This window comes from Phoca vitulina, unplaced genomic scaffold (genome assembly GCF_004348235.1).
Source record: "Phoca vitulina isolate PV1807 unplaced genomic scaffold, GSC_HSeal_1.0 scaffold35, whole genome shotgun sequence".
Lineage (NCBI taxonomy): Eukaryota > Metazoa > Chordata > Mammalia > Carnivora > Phocidae > Phoca > Phoca vitulina.
Window position 1 is genome coordinate 4,021,089 of NW_022589738.1, and position 18,962 is coordinate 4,040,050.

At 39.7% G+C, this 18,962-nt stretch overlaps 1 pseudogene; it reads left to right on the forward strand.

Moving 5' to 3' along the window:
• The first annotated feature begins 18,114 nt into the window (after positions 1-18,114).
• Positions 18,115-18,316, forward strand: LOC116645991 (annotated as a pseudogene).
• The last annotated feature ends 646 nt before the right edge of the window (positions 18,317-18,962 follow it).

Below are 18,962 nucleotides of genomic sequence, written 5' to 3' on the forward strand. Positions count from 1 at the left end.
GTCTTTTTTGTGCCAGTGCTATACTATTTTGATTACTATAGCTTTGTAGTGTACAGATGGTCAATAGACACTTGAAAAGATTCTCAACGTCACTCATCATCAGGGAAATGCAAATCAAAACCACAATGAGAGATCACCTCACACCTGTCAGAATGGCTAGTATCAAAAAGTCAAAAAATACCAAGTGTTGGCAAGGGTGTGGAAAGAAAGTAACCCTCTACACTGGTGGTGAGAATGTACATTGGTACAGGCACTAAGGAAAACAGTATGGAGGTTCCTCAAAAAATTAAAACTAGAAATGCCATATGATCCAGTAATTCCACCACAGGGTATTTACTCAACGAAAATGAAAACACTAATATGAAAAGATCTGTGTACCCCTATGTTTATTGCATTATTAGGTACAATAGCCAAGATATGGAAGCAACCTATGTGTCTATTTCACTCATGATTTCACTCATATGTAGAATTTAAGAAAACAAATGAGCAAAGAGGGAAAAAAGAAAGAGAGAGCAGCAAACCAAGAAACAGACTCTTGACTATAGAGAACAAACTGAGGGTTGCCAGAGGGGAGGTGAGTGGGGGGATGGGTGAAATAGGTGATGGGGATTGAGGAGGACACTTGTGATGAACACTGGGTGTTGTAGGCAAGTGTTGAATCACTATATTGTACACCTGAAACTAATATTACACTGTATGTTAATTAACTAGAACTTACAAATAAATACAGCATTTGATATTCTTTGCTGCTTCTCTTGGTAATTACTGAATATCAGGATCTTGCCTCATGTTACTTCCTTGGGTATATCTTCTCTGAAAAATGAATTTTCTTTCACTTTCATACTTTTATTGAAAACTTTTGGAATGTTCAAGTCATTTCAGTGTCTTTACCATGTCCCTTATTACAGCCCTAGTTGGATAAGGTTAGGTTTGTCTGTTTGCGGCAGTCAGTCATTCAATCCAACATGTCCTGATACATTGCTATTACAATATCATTGGCTATATTCCTTATGCCGTACCTTTTATTCCTGTGATTTATTTATTCCATGACTGGAATCCTGTATCTGCAGTTTTGGCTGTTGGTGGTTTCTTGTAATTCCATATTCCATCAGTAAAGTGGGACCATCTATTATTTCCACACGTCTATAGCTAATCCCATGGAGTGGGGTATGTTCTGGCTTTTAAGGAATGATTTTGTCATCCCAGCCACACAGAATTGGTCAAGGTGATAGCTGAGTTACACAGCTGTCATGGAGTCTATCCTATTGTTCAGCTGTTCAAATAATCACATGCCCATGGGGTCATATTATTACCCCCACAGAGTAATGAAGACAAGCATGCAGAAGGTCCATACATGAACTATTGTGGCAATTTCTCTGAAGTTTTCTTCAAGGTGTCTAGCTTCAGCAAACAACAAACATTCAATAATTAATCAGAGCTAGAATTTAACATCCACAAAGGTGTGTTATTGAAACATAATTTTTCACCCTCATTTTCAAAGATAGCCGAATCAAGACTAATTCAGTTGAAAAACAAATCCAACTGTAACAAATTTGGCCTTATTATTTACATAAGCTCAGCAAGAATAGTGACTGACCATACAGATTCTTTGAAACATGCTCCGCTGGAACTTTTCATAAAGAATCTCTAGATTGAACCTTTAATAGCCTCTCGGGGCCAGAAGACAAGCCAAATACTTGCCACCAGACTTTCCTGCAATACCTGTAGATTTGAGTGAGTTCCTCTTTTTGAGGTCCCCAAAATATCTTGAGGTTTTCTGCACCTGCTAGGAAGTGACATTCTTCACTCACCTGGTAAGGCTGCTGGGAACTCTGTGAGGTAACAGGCCAGCATTTCCAAAGGGACTGTATTAGCTTCATAAAGTCAACCTTAATTCCTTTAAGCTATGTGGTCATATCTGAGTCTATGCATGTCTCTCTCAAATATGACATTCCAGTCAAAGCCTGAGTAATATAACCAATGTTTCCAATGATGTCCTATTACAAGAATAGATTCTTATTGAATTTATGTAAACAACTGTAATTACCAAGAAAGAAAGAATGCCCACTTGAGTGGTTCTGAACTCTGGAGGGTTCAGATAGAAAAGTTAAACGTTTCAGTTTGTTCCCAGAGGAGTATTTTATCATATTTCTGTAAGTCATAGACATCTTAAGAGAAAACTTACTTAATCTGGAAGAGCACACATTAGAGAACCAGTAATGTTTCAAAAAAAGAGTCATAAAAACTATAATCCTCTTTCTCAATTCATTTAGTCCCATGTCATTCTGATTCTGTTCGAATGCAGCTTTCCCATTAGTTCTGGAACTTGCTACTCAGCTTGGTTTCATTATCTTAAAGATACCAGAAACCTGTGTTTGTCAAAAGTCCTTCTTAGGAATCTCCTTGAAGATGAAATGCATTTTGCAAGAGGATAAGAATAATAACTATAGATGACAAAAGACTCAAAAAATAGACATGGTTGAAGATCTGATGAGAGTTCATTATAATGCAGTTGACAAGGAAATCCAGTTATTTTTGTAACACATACCATTTCAATAACCAGAATATCAAGTGATGACCTTACACCAAGATATATTAAATCTTCAGGAATTTTATGTATTTTCTAGAATGGCTATAGCATTTTCGTATATTACACAACCTAAGGCTTATTATCATTTGTTTGACAATGCTTCCCATGTAACTTACCGAATAAACAAGCCTAATTAGTCAAAAGGCATTCATTCAGAATTTGAATCTTGGGAATTTTGTTAAAAAATCTCAGAAGATTTTGGGGCACCTGGGTGGCTCAGTCAGTTGAGCATCTGACTCTTGATTTCAGCTCAGGTCATGATCTCAGGGTCGTGGGGTCAGGCCCCAAGCTGGGCTCCGTGCTCAGTGGAGTGGGGAGTCTGCTGGAGATTCTCTCTCTCCTGCCTCAGCCCCTCCCCCACTAGCGTGCAAGCTCTCTCTTCCTCTCTCTCTCAAATACATAAATCTTTAAAAAAAAAATCTCGGAAGGTTTTAAAGCACATGCCTAAATGGGATTACAGATCACTACACAACTCAATATTTATAAATAACCGAGGTGGCAATAAGGGATTCCACAGGAAGTTACATAGTTTTTAGCAAAATTTAGCTCCATTAATATTGAGAAGTTTTAACTTCAAGTAATCAAGATAAAGACAAAACACAGAAGCCTTGGTTTTCTGGGTGGATAAAGAAAAGGGAAAAGAAAAACTTCGTTTACACTTTTCTTATCAAGAGCAGACCAACAACCCAAGAAAACTTTATCTTTTTAACAGAGAAAAAATAAAATAAAATAAAATCCATTCATTTCAAGTGCCTGCCTGGCTTGGTTGTTGGAGCTTGTGACTCTTTTTTAAAGATTATTTATTTATTTGAGAGAGAGAGAGAGCGCGAGAGCATGGGGGTGGGGTGGGCAAAGGGAGAGGGAGAAGCAGGCTCCTCACTGAGCAGGGAGCTAGACAGACGCGGGGCTCGATCCCAGGACCCTGGGATCATGACCCGAAAGCAGACACCCAACGACTGAGCCACCCAGGCGCCCCAACGCTTTAGTATTTTATCTTATTTGGAAAAAACTTAGATACCCAATGAATTCAATCCAGTTTATCATTTAACTTAGCAACACTTCAAAGTTTCAGGTTCCCAAAGATTTTGAAAGCTATTTAAAAGTTTTACCTATAAACTTTTTTATTTATTCAACCTACTTGTTCTTCACAATTACCCATGAAAACTTTATGAGACAGACAAAATTCACCATCATTTCATGTCATCCTTTTGCTAACAAACTGCAGCAGAAATACCATGAGCTTCTTTGACCTTTAGTAAACCTTGGTGGAATAAAAGTATTATATTTAATGCTGATAGCCCTAACGACATGTCTATCTTAATTAAGCTAACAAACTTATATTAGCTTTAATACAGACTGTGCTGCACCTGTGTCCACTAAATAAAAATCAGTTTGTTCCCCACTGTCAGTTTTTACCTGGGGTACCTGTAGGGAAATCTGAAGCGGGTCGTTTAAGTCCAGGGGGGTCCCTGGTCTCTTCCGTGTTGATTTTGAAGGTGTTCCAGCTTGAACTTCGTAAAGAGGTGGCCCAACAGCTTGGGGTGCCCTTTGCTCCTTGACAGTGAGGGTAGGAGGAGGGGAGCCAATGACATTGGAGGTACTGGGGCTGGTATAAGAACCAGTTAGGCAAACTGTGCCCGCGGTGATGCAGGAACAGGAGGAGGAGCGGGTAGGGGCAGAGGCTCAAGGATGCCATCAGAAGGGCCGGAGGCAGATTAGACTCAAGTTCCTTTCTTTTTTCTCCTGTCTCTTCCTCCTGCCAAACAGGTGGTTTTTGTTTTTTGTTTTTCTGATTGCTTTTCCATCTTCTGCAGCATTTATTTAAAATATGTCCTAATGGACTTTCTTTGGGAACAGGAGTATTCCCCATCTTCCTGGGCAAAAGTTCAGAAAGAACATAGAAGAAACAAAACCATGACTAAACAGAGCCAAGAGGACCTCTGTTAGCATTCGTTCTTCCCCCAAATGGGGAGGAGGGGGCTTCACCAACTGAACCAAATAGCTTCTTAGTTTCTGCTTCCTCCCCTTCACTGACTGAGCCAAACAGCTTCTTAGACAAGCTGAGAGAGCCAAACCAAAACTGCTTATTTGAAGGCAACCACATGGGAGGAAGGAATCCAAGAAAGCCATCTTTCCTCTGAGCTAAACGTGCATGACAAGGCGGTGTTACAATAAAAATCATCTTTTTCTTGGTCATAGGTCCCTGGTGATATTCCTTCGGTTTATTCAAAATTCGGTCTAGGGGGCTATTTGGTGGGATAGAGATGGAACTTCCCGTTATACACAAATTTACATAACACAACATAACCCCCCTACACACACCAAAACAGTTCTGTTCCAAATTCCAAATAAATTGGCCATTTATTCAAGTCCCTTTTAGTTTCTCCCAAAGCCACACCTTTCTAACAGGAAAAGCATAGACAACAGAACAGAAACCACAAATGAGAAACTTGCCTCCGCGCACACTCCCACCGACTCACCCGGTCCTGAAGCTTGTCAGCTTCCCCAAATGCTCCTTTCCTTTCCACTCAAACCAAAAAGCGAAATTGGCAGCTCTTGGGAATCAGCAGGGAGTTCTCCCCCTGAGACCAAGCATCTCTTGGGAATCAGCAGGGAGTTCTCCCCCTAAGACCAAAATAGTCTTGGCAGCTGCAGGGACAGATCTGTGGATTCCCTCCCCCAGACCACCTGCCCCCCAGCAGCTAACCTCCTGCAGCCAGGGGATTTCCTAGCCCAGGAAATGAACCAGGAAACCCTGGTGCACTGTCATGGCTGTGCCCTGGGATTCCCAGGGGAACTGGATGCCACAGGGGCCTTGGCTCCTGGCTGGCTCACCGAATGTGTTACCGAAACCCCAGTTCGGCTGCCCGTTGCTCCAAAGGCCAATACTCAAGAGCCGAGTTTTGATTGAGAAAGAATATGAATTTTATTCAGGAGGCCAGCCACCTGGGGAGAAGGTGAACTCTTGTCCCAAAGCCAACTCCAAGGTTTCTGCCTGGCCCAGTGGTTCTTTAAAGAGTTGAGGGTAATCAATAAAGGAAGTATAGCGGTCTCTATCATTTCTTGATTGTGTGCAGACTCAGTGGTGCCAGCTACAGACGTTATCTCAGTGCTCGGAGGTTGTGCAAGGGGGTCTGGTTCCTTAGTGCCTGGGGGTTGTGCAAGAGTACTCTATTTTTTCTGGGAAGGAATGCGGGATCTATAGATATACAAAGAAAGGTTACTTAATCACTCGGGCTAAGGGTGCTGGCTAAAGCTTGAAGACTCCTTGGTTGGCCAGAGGGGCCCAGGCGGCTTCAGTATGTCTAGCTGTTCTGTTCTTTAACAAAAAAATGGAGTAAGAGACTCTAAACTCTAAGAAACAAACTGAGGGTTGCTGGAGGGGAGGTGGGTGGGGGGGTGGGGTAACTGGGTGATGGGCATTAGGAGGGCACTTGATGGAATGAGTACTGGGTGTTAAATGCAACTGATCAATCGGTAAACTCTACCTCTGAAACTAATAATACACTCTATGTTAATTAATTGAATTTAAATTAAAAAATAAATAAAAAAGTCCTACAAGAGTGCAAGGAAAAAAAAAGTAGAGTATTGAAGTCTCCAGCTATTATTGTTGAACTGTTTCTCCCTTCAGTTCTGTCAGTTTTTGTCTCATATATATTGGAGCTCTGTTGTTGAATGTATCTATGTTTATAATTGCTATATTTTCTTGATGGATTGACCCACTAATCTTAATAGATTAATCCAGTTACATTTAATGTAATTACTGACCACGAAGGACTTACCTCAACCATTCTGCTTCTTTTTCTATATTCATACATTTTTGTTCCTCAGTTCATCCATTACTGACTTCTCCTGTGTTTAATAGGATTTTTCTTGTACTCTTTTTGTTCCCGTCTTATTTCCTTTACAATTTATTGTTAAATTATTTTCTCCATGATTACCTTGGGGATTACAATTAACATCTTAATTTACGATAATCTAGTTCACATTAATACTAACTAAACTCAAGAAATTCAAGAATATAGAGAGATGGCTCATGATTTTAGGGCCTGGGGGCACATGGGGGGTAACTTAAGGATGGTTCCCAGATGAGGATAAACTCAGAAAAAGCAGGGAGTAGTGTGAAGAGACAAATCCAAAACAGTGCCCAGGCAACCTGGTGAAAAGTAATTCCAAATCAAAGGATTCTTTAAGTGGCTTTGGAATTCAAGGAAAGGTAATTTGAAAGGAAAACAGGAGATTCCTACAAGCACAGGTAAGCAGATTAACAGAGCCTTTTGAAATATGCCTTTGATCTCACTCATGGGTGACTGGACAATCCAAATGGTTGAAGGAACAGTAGTCAACTCAAATTATTTTTTGAGAAAAGATGATATATGGAATATAAGCCATTAAATATTTAATGGTTGGAATTTTCTATTTTGGAACACGAGTGAGAAAATATTTGTAGATAGGAAAATAGATGGCAACAGTACACTCTATGAGCAAGGCTACAGTATCACATTTTACCCTAGAGAGAAATTCTGTACCTTCCTATCACTTGCTTTTGCAAAAACAGTGGTAACCATTACATTTGAAGGATTAATAGAACCCTTATATTTAAAAATATACATTAAGAGTGTTTTTCTAACAGAAATTCAGGATGAGTTTTAAACAAATACCTGCAAGGATGGAAGCCAGTGTTTCCAAATAAGATTTGCTTCTTTCCAAAATTAGATCCATCATCGGTGTATTTGCCATCAAAACTACTAAAGGGAAGGAAGAATTGAGGGAAGGAAGGCAGATAGGGAGGGAGGGTGGGGCAGAGAAAGGGAGGAAAGGGAAAAATGAGAGAATTTTCACCCGTGAAGTCACTTTTAAGAGATAAATCACACTAAGTTTTTGAAGACTTTATTATTATTATTATTTTAATTTAAGTATTTGGCACTTTCTTTTTTATTTAAATTCAATTAGCCAGCACATAGTACACCATTAGTTTCAGATGTAGAGTTTAGTGATCCATCAGTTGCATATAACACGCAGGGCTCATCACATCATGTCCATCACCCAGTTACCCCATCCGCCACCCATCTCCCTTTCCACAACCCTCAGTTTGTTTCCTAGAGTTAAGAGTCTCTCGCGGTTTGTCTCCCTCTCTGATTTCTTCCCATTCAGTTTTCCCTCCCTTCCCCTATGATCCTCTGTGCTATTTGAATAATTTAAATAAGGGTTTTACCTCCCAGGTCAACTATGAAGAGTATATTGAGGTGTGTTTTTGGTGTTATTATTTAAATATTTGTTATTCTGTATGAACATGTGTGCTGGTAAAGCCTAATGAGCCAAAGATTACCAGAGACGGGCCTATAATCTGACAGCATCATATTTATTACATCTACAGAGTGGGAGGGGTGTACCCCAGAGGGACTGTGGATTGCTTCTGTCAACAAGAAGGATGGAGCATGTTTTGAAAGGTTCAGACTTCTATTGAAGGATTCCGTGGAGGGTCTTAGCAAAGCGGGGGCGTTTCCAAACTGGTTAGTGTTCCTGAGGCAGGATCAGGGGAAACAGGGATTGACTCAGGATTGGGAATTGTCATGATTCAAGAGCAGTTTAGCAACTGGGTATCCCCAGTAATAGATAGGAAGAGCAGAGTGTACCTGGGAACATCATTGGTAAGAAGGTAGTAAATGCTCAAAACAAGGTTGAAGTGGGTGATGCAGGAAAGATGTCAGGGTTTGAAGCCGAAGGCCAAGAAAGAATTCTTGAGACGTCTTTGGTGCAAAAAGGTGGTTTTATTAAAGCATGGGGACGGGACCCGTGGGCAGAAATTGCTGCACAGGGGCCATGAGGAGTTGGCCATTATATACTTTCAAGTTGGGAGGGAGTTAGGGATAGCGTAAGTCTCTAAGGAATTTTGTAAGCAAGGTTTCCAGGACCTTGAGGGGGCTAGCTATTGTTGGGAAAGGGTCATTTTTTAGTGTCTAATAAATCCTAAGTCATGAGACCCTCCGGATGTATATCAGTGGGCCGTTTGCTTGGGGGATGATTGCCAACATGTATCTTGGGGGAGGGGGTAGAGATAAAGGAAGATTCCAAAGGAATTTTTATACGTTAAAGTAGACTTACAGGATCCTGAGGGGTTGGGCTAAGATCGCCTGTTGTCTTTAGCAAAGTGTCAACATTGAGGGAGTTGAGTCCCTAGAGGAATGTCACTCTGCCTATTTCAAGGACTTGTCAATGGGCTGTAGGTAGTAAGGAAATTTAATAATTTTTCTTCTGCCTTTGTTTCCCACATCAGTGGGGAGAGTAGTTGTGTAGCCTTGAGTGAACCAATATTTCCTGTTAGTTTTGCAACTACTATTGTCTGTGTCTGTCCTCCCAGCATGATTAACAACAGAGCTGCTTTTCTCTATTTTAATCCAAGACAGTTGTTTTTTTTTTCAGTCTCAGACAGATTTTTACTCCTTCAGGGTGTATATTCTAGACATCTCTTGAATGTCATATATAATTAAGAGCTTGTTTAGTTTTAAATGACATTAAGTCTTTAAGGGTACTCTTTAGTACAATGACAAAGTAATTTCTATTCTTTTGCTTAAATTTAAATTCTCTTTTAAAAATGGACTAGGAAGTCAAAGTCTCTAGGATCTCCTTTTCTCTGTCTTGATCATTGACTCTTAGGGGAAATAAAACAGGAGAGTTTGGCCTCCAGCAGCTCTGCTATGGTTTTTTAAATCCTTCACACAAGTGAGGAACTAGTTTCATGCAAAGCTGAGTCATAAATAAACTGGCCCAGGGTATCTGCAAACTGCTTGAGGGCAAGGATCTTGTTTTATTCACATTTGTGCCCCCTCACAGCTTAACACAAGGCCTTGTATATATGACTCTTAATAAATATTTGTTGGGTTGAATCCTATTTGGAAAAGAACTTTGAGAGCATTCCATAAAAGACTGAGTATATTATGAGACGAGAAAGAGAGAAATGTTGATCTTAACTGTACCTGGAAGTGTGTATGTCATCTTAATGCTTTCCCAAAGGCTAAAGGATAATCAATCTCAAGAGACAAAACCATGCCCTTTTTTTCAATAAAAAAAGTGAGCTTCCACATAAATTTAGTGAAATAATGGCCTATCCTTTATTGAATGCCTTAAAATCATGTCTTAGTCATGTTTTGTTTTTCCACCAGTCTATCTAAAGTTTATTAAATATATAAATATCTATAAAAATGTAGAATCACAATAATGGTATTCATCCTTATTAGTTAACGTATTAACCATTACAGTCACAATGACTCTATTCAACCTATGACTTGGTATTTATTTTGGGAACATCAAGTATTTCTGAACACAATGAAGTCTATTGGTAATAATGGTATCCTTTGTTATTTTGTCTCTTTTGAGAAGCTATGTCTGTGATCTGTAGAACATTAGGTAATAGTTTGTATTTCTTTTGTTTTATTTAAAAAAAAAAAACCTTTTTTTCTTCACACCTGTTTATTTAAGCAGTGGGGAAAACTTTGTTGTGAATTGAGCCTATAGCCTAGTTTGAACAGCACATTTGTTTTATGATTCCATGTACGATTTGTGTGTGTGTGTGTGTGTGTGTGAGATTAGACAGTTTCCCAGGGGTGTGTTCAATAAGAGAGGAACATTCAAAGAGCTGTGAGAGCTCAGGCAACTCAGAGCTCTCTTTGGTTGTGGGAACACTGGACATAATTTCATGGAGGCTGAATGGGAGCTGGGTATTGAGGAAGGGGATACTCTTTCAGTGGGCTCAAGGGTTTCCTAAGGAAGGGAATGGGGTGAATACTAGATGGAGATGAGAAAATCCTCTGGGAACTTCAAGTTTTCCAGTTTAGTGTGGAGAAGTTTTAAGGTTAATTTGGGTCAGATATAGCGAGAGGCAGTTTTGATTTGGATTCTCCTCAGAGCTCCTTCTGAGCAAAGGATTTGGGTGAATGCAGGTGGTTTATATTTGGGAATGATTTTCAAGAAGAGTAAATGAGGAAGTGAGACGGTGAAGGGAGAAAAGCACCTCCCCCCTCCAAAGAAATCGTTCATTGATGAGTGAGTTACCTCTGTGGGCAACTGGGACCCAATCCCTTTGGGGAATTTCCTGGAAGACCATGTGGAACATAGTGCAGAATTATTCCACTGGCAGAGCGGGAAGCTGGGGTATTTATCTTTGAAGTCTCATTCCATACGGGTTGAGAGTTGAAAAATACGGGTTACAACATCACCACACTTCTGGGTTGCTAGTGCAGGCAGCTAGGCAAACTCCCAGAGGCTGGGGAAATCCCTCAGACCGAGAAGGAGAAACACAGAAGCTCAAGATAAAAATGTGACGGCAGGTTGGGAACTGTCTCCCTGTGCAGTTTCAGGTGAACTCAGGCAAGCTGAGTATATGGGAAGGGACATCAAAAGAGTCTACTATGAAGGCCTTGAATGCCAAGGTGAGGATTTTTCACAAGTTGATCAAACTCTTGAGGCCAGCTGAGAAATTGAGTAATATGAACACAGGTGTTCAGGAAGATGCATGTAGAATTGCTTGGAGGATAAATACCGGAAGACAGGGCAAGCAGATGTGGAACTATAGATATAATTTGTGCAATAGTTCATCAGGTTTTGAATTACCTGTGGTGTAGGTAGAGTGGGTCACGGCGGGAATGGAGAGAAGAAATGTTCTGGGTAAAGTTTCAAGAAAATGTGTTAAATGATCATTTGTGCGGTCATATGATAGAGAGAGGGTTGAGAAGTAATAGGAAGTTAAAAACTTTCTGTTAGAAGTAGGTAACTTAAGTTTTTTTTAAGCCTAAATCATTTGGAGATTCATCGCAAGCCAGACAATATGCAGCAGTGGGGGGAGGGGTGCAGAGAAATTATGATCAGTTTTTGTCCAGTCAGTTCAGAATTATAGGGACATTAAGACCTCTCTGATTCTCTCCAGTCTCATTTCCACCTCTGGGACAGATTCTGGTTTGAGTCATGGTTCTCAATTTTGCTACCCATTAGAATTATCTGAGGAGGCTTGTAAAAATCCTGATGTCTAGGCCTCTCCCCAGGCCAATTAAATCAGACTCTCTAGGCGTGACATCCAGGCTTCAGTGGTTTTTAAAGCTCCCTGGATGATTCCAAGGTGCAGCCATGTTTGAGAATGACTGGGTTATAGTCATGAAGTATTTAATAAGTTCTACTTTAATATTCAACATTCAGTCATCAGTTCTAATTCTGGCTTTGTCCCAGTAACTGGGTTTTTGCTTTTTCCTGGAAAAAAAATTATCTTTCTAATTCCACCACTATGGTAACTGCTTCCTGCTGCCTTGATAACATTCCCAGCACCCAAATCCTCTCTTTTTGCCAACACTCCCCAGCCTTGACCAATCTCTGAACTTTAGTTCTAAGGTTAGAGCTTTGTTGGCAGGCATTTCTGATGGCAGTAGCCTGCCAGCCTGAAGGTGTTCATCACAGTCCAGTGTCCCAGCCGGAGCCACAGGAAGCCTCGAGGCTCAATACAGCTCAGTTCCTCCCAAGTTCACAGCTAAAGTAAGGTTTGTTTCTCCTGATTTATTTTTTATCATTTTTTTTCTATTACGTAATAAGAATCCATTAGGTTTCCCTTTTCTGGAAGAGCTGAGTGAAGATTTAGTTTAGATTTTTTTGGAAATGTGAAATTACACTGTGTGGAACACTTGTTGTCAAGAAATTGAAGCAAGTTGACCAGACAGACCCCACCTCTTCCTACCTGCTCCCCACACTGCCACAGAAGACGCTGAACCCAAAAGATGGGGTCTTTCACAGCTTCCTCAACACATGTAGCCACTTCTCCTGCAACTCTCTCAGCAGGGCCTCCTCCCTCCAGCTTCAGTTTGGGGAGATGTTTCTCCCTTCCCCCATCCAGTCCCAGCCCTCGTGCTATGGAGTCCGTACTTTCGTTTATTTTTTTAGCGAGCTTACCTCATTAATTTGCGTCTCCCTCCAATTACCTAGATCTCTAAAAGGCTGTTTGTATCTTACATCTTTAAAACAAACAGACAAAAAAAAACGATCAAACAATAATCTCTTCTTTGGTCTTTAATTTTCTTCAAGGCAATATTACCCTTTCTCCTTCCCTTGACTGCAAAATGAGTTTGAAGAGTAGTTGACACTCAGTGAATTCACTCCTTCGATATATTACAGGCAGACTTAGGATAATCTTCTTTACTGAAACTGCTATTACAGGGGTTCTCAGTGACCTTCCCGTTGCTGAAACTAAATAAATGTTTCACTAATTGTTTGATGTTCGCCCTACAGCATTTAACAATTTCACTCAATCTCCCCTTGAAACCTCTTCTCCACCATGGAGTCGCATCACTGCCTTGCCCCTCTGGCCACTCTGTGTTCTTTTCCTTCACAGGCTTCTCTCCCTCCACTCTTGCCTTAAACATTATTTTTCACTACAATGCCAGTGTTGACATTCTTCTAAACTCATGTATTTTCCATGAGTTAATTCTTGCCTATTGTTGATTCCAAGGTCTTCATATCCCCACCCAAGTATTGTGTCCTAAACTGCATTTTTTTCAGTCTCCCTCTGCATGTACCATAAACACCTCAAATTCCACCTAGAACTTTCCAAGCCATCACCAACTAGCTACCACCTCATGCTTAGGGAAAGATCTCCAATGCTCTCCTAGTTGAAAAATCCAGTGGACATTCCCTCCTTATGCAGTGTAGCTTACTTCCAGGCTTCTGAATTCTCCTGTGTCATATACTTCCTCTCTGAACATTTCTTCTCTCTCTCCTACATACTTTTCTTTTCTGGCTTGCTCCATGGCTCTTGTTATTTCCCACACTTTTGACCTGATACAGTTAACAGGTAGCACCTACTGAGGGAATCTTCATGCCTGGTGTGGTGGAAGAGCATGTGTCATGGAAAGAAAATTAGGATTTTGTTTTAGTTTTATCCATTCAACCTCTCTGTGTCTTTTTGTTTTCTTTTTAAAGTTTTTATTTAAATTCCGCTTAGTTAACATAGTGTAATATTTGTTTCAGGAGTAGAATTCAGTCATTCATCACTTACATACAACACCTGGTGCTCATCCCAACAAGTGCCCTCCTTAATCCCCACCACCCGTCTAGCCCATCCCCCACCCACCTCCCTCCATCAACCCTCAGTTTGCTCTCTATAGTTAAGAGCCTGTTTTATGGTTTGCCTCTCTTATTTCCCCCAATTTCATCTGTTTCATTTCTTAAATTCCACATCAGTGAAATCATATGGTATTTGTCTTTCTCTGACTGACTTATTTCACTTAACATAATACTCTCTAGCTCCACCCATGTCATTGCAAATGGCAAGATTTCATTCTTTTTGATGGCTGAGTATATATATACCACTTCTTATTTATCCATTCATCAGTCGATGGACATCTGGGTTTGTTACATAATTTGGCTGTTGTTGATAGGCTGCTATAAACATCGGGGCTACTTTGAATCAGCATTTTTGTATCCTTTGGGTAAATACTTAGTAGTTCAACTGCTGGGTCATGGGGTAGTTCAATTTTTAACTTTTTGAGGAACCTCCATATTGTTTTCCACAGTGGCTGCACCAGTTTGCATTCCCACCAACAGTGTACCAGTGTTCCCCTTTCTCCACACCCTCGCCAACACTTGTTATTTCCTGTTGTTAATTATAGCCATTCCAACATGTGTGAGGTGATAACTCATTGGTTTTTTTTAAAGATTTTATTTATTTATTTGAGAGAGAGAGCGTGCATAAGCAGGGGGAGCAGCAGAGGTGGAGGGAGAAGCAGACTCCCAGCTGAGCAGAGAGTGCACCACAGGGACCAATCCAAGGACCCCAGGATCAGGACATGAGCTGAAGGCAGACACTTAACCAACTGAGCCACGCAGGCACCCCTAGGTGATAACTCATTGTGGTTTTGATTTGTATTTCCCTGATGATAAGTGATGTTGAGCATCTTTTCATGTGTCTGTGGGCCATCTGCATGTATTCTCTGGAGAAATGTCTGTTCTTTCACTTCCTTGGTTAAATTTCTTCCTAGGTACTTTTTTGATACAATTATAAATAGAATTGTTTTCATTATTTTTCTTTCTGATAGTTCATTATTAGTGTATAGAAATGCAACAGTTTTCTGTATATCGATTTTGTATCCTGCAACTTTACTGAATTCGTTAATTAGTTCTAATAGTTTTTGGGTGGAGTCTTTAAGGGTTTCTATATATAGTATCATGTTATCTGTGAATATTTACAATTTTACTTCTTCCTTTCCAATTTGGATGCTTTTTGTTTCTTTTTCTTGCCTAATTGCTGTGGCTAGGACTTCCAGTAGTATGTTGGACAAAAGTGGTGGGAGTGGACATCCTTGTCTTGTTTTTGATCTTAGAGGAAAAGCTTACACCTTGTCAGCATTGAGTATGATGTTAGCTGAGGGCTTGTCACATATGGCCTTTATTATATTAAGGTATGTTTTCTCTAAACCCACTTTGTTCAGAGTTTTTATCATAAATTGATGTTGAATTTTGTCAAATGCTTTTTCTGCATTTATCGAGGTGTTTGTATGATTTTTATTCTTCATTTTGTTAATTTACTGTATTACATTGATTCATTTGTGGATGTTGTACCACCCTTGCATCCCTGGAGTTAATCCACTTGATCATGGTGTATGATCCTTCTTCTTCTTCTTCTTCTTCTTTTTTTTTTTTTTTAAAGATTTTACTCATTTATTTGACAGGGAGAGACACAGCGAGAGAGGGAACACAAGCAGGGGGAGCGGGAGAGAGAGAAGCAGGCTTCCCGCCAAGCAGGGAGCCCGACTCGGGGCTTGATCCCAGGACCCTGGGATCATGACCTGAGCCAAAGGCAGATGCTTAACGACTGAGCCACCCAGGTGCCCCTCCTCCCCCTCCTCCCCCTCCTCCCCCTCCTCTTCCACCTCCTCCTTCTTCTTCTTTTTTTTTTTTTTTGGTATATGATCCTTCTAATGTATTATTGAATTTAGTTTGCTAATATTTTGTTCAGGATTTTTGCATCTATCTTTATCGGGGGTAGTGGCCTATAATTTTGTTTTTGTTTTTTGGTAATGTCTCTGTCTGGTTTAGGTATCAGGGTGATGCTGGCCTCACAGAATGAACTTGGAAGCATTTTTTCCTCTTCAATTTTTTGAAATTGGTGCAGAAGGTTAGGTTTTAACTCTTTTTTAAATGTTTGGTAGAATTCACCTGTAAAGCTTTCTGGTCATGGATTTTTGTTTGTTGGGAGTTTTTTGATTAATGCTTCAGTATCATTACTAGTAATCAGTCTGTTTTCTATTTCTTCCTGATTCAGTCTTGGAAAATGATATGTTTCTAGGAATTTATGCATTTCTTCTAGGTTGTCCAATTTTTTGGCATATAATTGTTCAAGGTTGTAACAAGAGACAGAGAAGGGCATTACATAATGATAAAGAGATCAATCCACCAAGAAGTTATAACACTTATAATATTTATGTACCCAACGTAGGAGCACCTAAATATATATAGCAAATATTAACAGACACAAAGGGAGAAGTTGACAATAATACAATAATAATAGTGGACTTTAACACCTCACTTACATCAGTGGATAGATCATCCAGAAATAAAATGAACAAGGAAACATTGGCCTTGAACAACATAGTAGACCAGATGGACTTAATAGATATATACAGAACATTCTGTCCAGAAACAGCAGAATACACGTTCCTCTTAAGTGCACGTAGTACATTCTCTAGGATAGATCACATGTAAGGCCAAAAACCAAATCTCAATAAATTAAAGAAGATTGAAATCCTATCAAGCATCTTTTCTGACCACAATGATATAAAACTAGAAATCAATTATAAGAAAAAGCTGGAGAAAACACAAACACATGGAGACTAAACAACAAGCTACTGGTCAACAAAGAAATCAAAGAGGAAATAAAAAAAATACCTTGAGACAAATGAAAATGAAAACACAACTCTTTAAAATCTATGGGATACAACAAAAGTAGTTCTAAGAGAGAAGTTCATAGTGATATAGGCCTCCTGCAAGAAATAAGAAAAATCTCAAACAATCAAACCTTATACCTAAAGGAACTAGAAAAAGAAAAAGAAACAAAATCCAAAATTAGTAGAAGGAAGGAAATAATAAAAATTTGAGCAGAAATAAATAAAAGAGACAAAAATTAATAGAAAAGATTAATGAAACTAAGAGCTAGTTATTTGAAAAGATGAGCAAAATTGATAAATTTTTAGCGGGACCCATCAAGAAAAAGAGAGGGCCCAAATAAATAAAACTAGAAATGAAGGAGGAGACTTAGCTGATATCACAGGAATACAAAGAATCATAAAAGACAACTACAAATAATTATACACCAACAAATTGTCTGTGTTTTAGAATAAACTTTAATCATCATTGTGGCCTTTTCACTCTGGCTAGGAACCAGCAGTCACCTATGTGTCACCTTATTCTCTGGATATATAATTTGTATTTAGAGCTGAGAATAGGGTAAATTTTGAGAGGAAGAGTGTGAAGGTAGAAGACTTCCTGTACATTATTCAGTGAGAAACTGCTACCAGGTCAGGGGAGATCCAGGTTTTGTCACACCGAAAACATTTAAAATATGGGGTGAGGTTGGGGTTCTTTAAGATATAGAATACAAAATTACATGCACAAAAATTGGAATAGGGTTTGGGAGGGGCCTATAAGGTGAGGAGCCCTGAAATTGACGTTTTATTATCTTCATGGTAAATCTACCCCAACTGTGAATGGGTCAGGAGAAAGCCAACCTTTGTTGATCTCTCTATTTGTACCCTTTCTAGTTATTTTTCTGCCCTGGGCTTCAGCAGTGTTTTACTCCCTTAACATCCTCCCCTTTCTGAATATCATGTTGGTCCGAACACTTTAGTTATGTCCCAGAAATGTTTGGCCGTAATTCATGAACCTGTACTATTAAGACAATAGAAATTTTAGCTGCTTTACACCTGGAAGTCTTTTCTCCCTGTTAGCCATCGTGTATCATTTCTGCTTCCCATTCCCTTGTTCTTTATTAATGTAGTAACCCTATAGCTAAATTTGCTGAGATAGTCCCAGTTTATGCCTGTTCTCCTGGTGTAAGTGTTAAAACTGCCTCCTTTCTGGAGCCCCAGGGAACCAAAAAGTCCTAGGGCCATAGCATAGAGGGAGGAACTTGGTAAAGAGACCTGAGGAAGTTGTTTTTGAACTCCTAGGTTTACCCTCCACCTGGGCATACATAGATCTGATGTTAGTTACCAAAGGCTTTATGGACTGACCTAACAGATAGACCTCCCCCCCAGGTCCCAAACTAATCACTGGGTGGTGCCCTTGAGGGATAGTTCTAAATAACCTGCAAAGCCTTCAACAACTGCCCTGACTTTGGTACCACAGCCCACAGAAGGTAGGTTGAAACTTGCAGCCTGAATCAAATGAGGTCAAGTACATGCTATCACAAAAATATCCTAGCCCAGGAGGGGTAGCTGCATACATTGAAGGACACAACCAGCAGAATTGGTGCCTTTTGCGAAATTGAAATCATGGCAGGTCTAGAAACTAATGCCCAATTCCATTTCACAGGTATCAAAAAATATTTCAACTCTTATACTCTCACAGACAGAATAGGTACTGGACACATACAGAGGCATTGCTTTGATGTTATTATACTTCAACTTAAGGTCAGAAAAAACACCAGCTGTGAGAGCAACATCAACGAATTTTAAACTGTACCTCATCTGTTAAGTTTTCATGCCTGGAGAAGCTAATGTCAGCTCATCATGTGATACTCAATTTATACAATAAATTGTGAACCTGGAAAAAATTCCTAGCCCATTCAAGCACCTACTAAAAAAATACCAACATCCTTTATAGAATTTAAACAAGACCTGGTCTCATAATATAATATTCAAAATGTCCAAGAAACAATCCAGAATTACTCAGCATATGAAGAACCCCAGAAATCTCAACTCACATGGAAAAAGACATTCAACAGGTGCCAACAAGATGACACATATAATGGAATTTTCTGACAGACTTTAAAGCAGCTATAATAAAAGTGCTAGAAAGACCAATCACAAACACTCTTGAAATGCATGTTAAAAATATCTGCAAAAAAATAGAGTATATAAATGGAAAGTTTAGGACTGAAAAACACAACTGAAATTTAAAAACCTCACTTGATATACTCAATAGTAGAATAGAGGAGACAGAGGAAAGAGTTAGTAAACTTGAAAATATATTAATAGAAATTATCAAGTCTGGGGGCGCCTGGGTGGCTCAGTTGGTTAAGCCACTGCCTTCAGCTCAGGTCATGATCCTGGAGTCCCGGGATCGAGTCCCGCATCGGGCTCCCTGCTCAGCGGGGAGTCTGCTTCGCCCTCTGACCCTC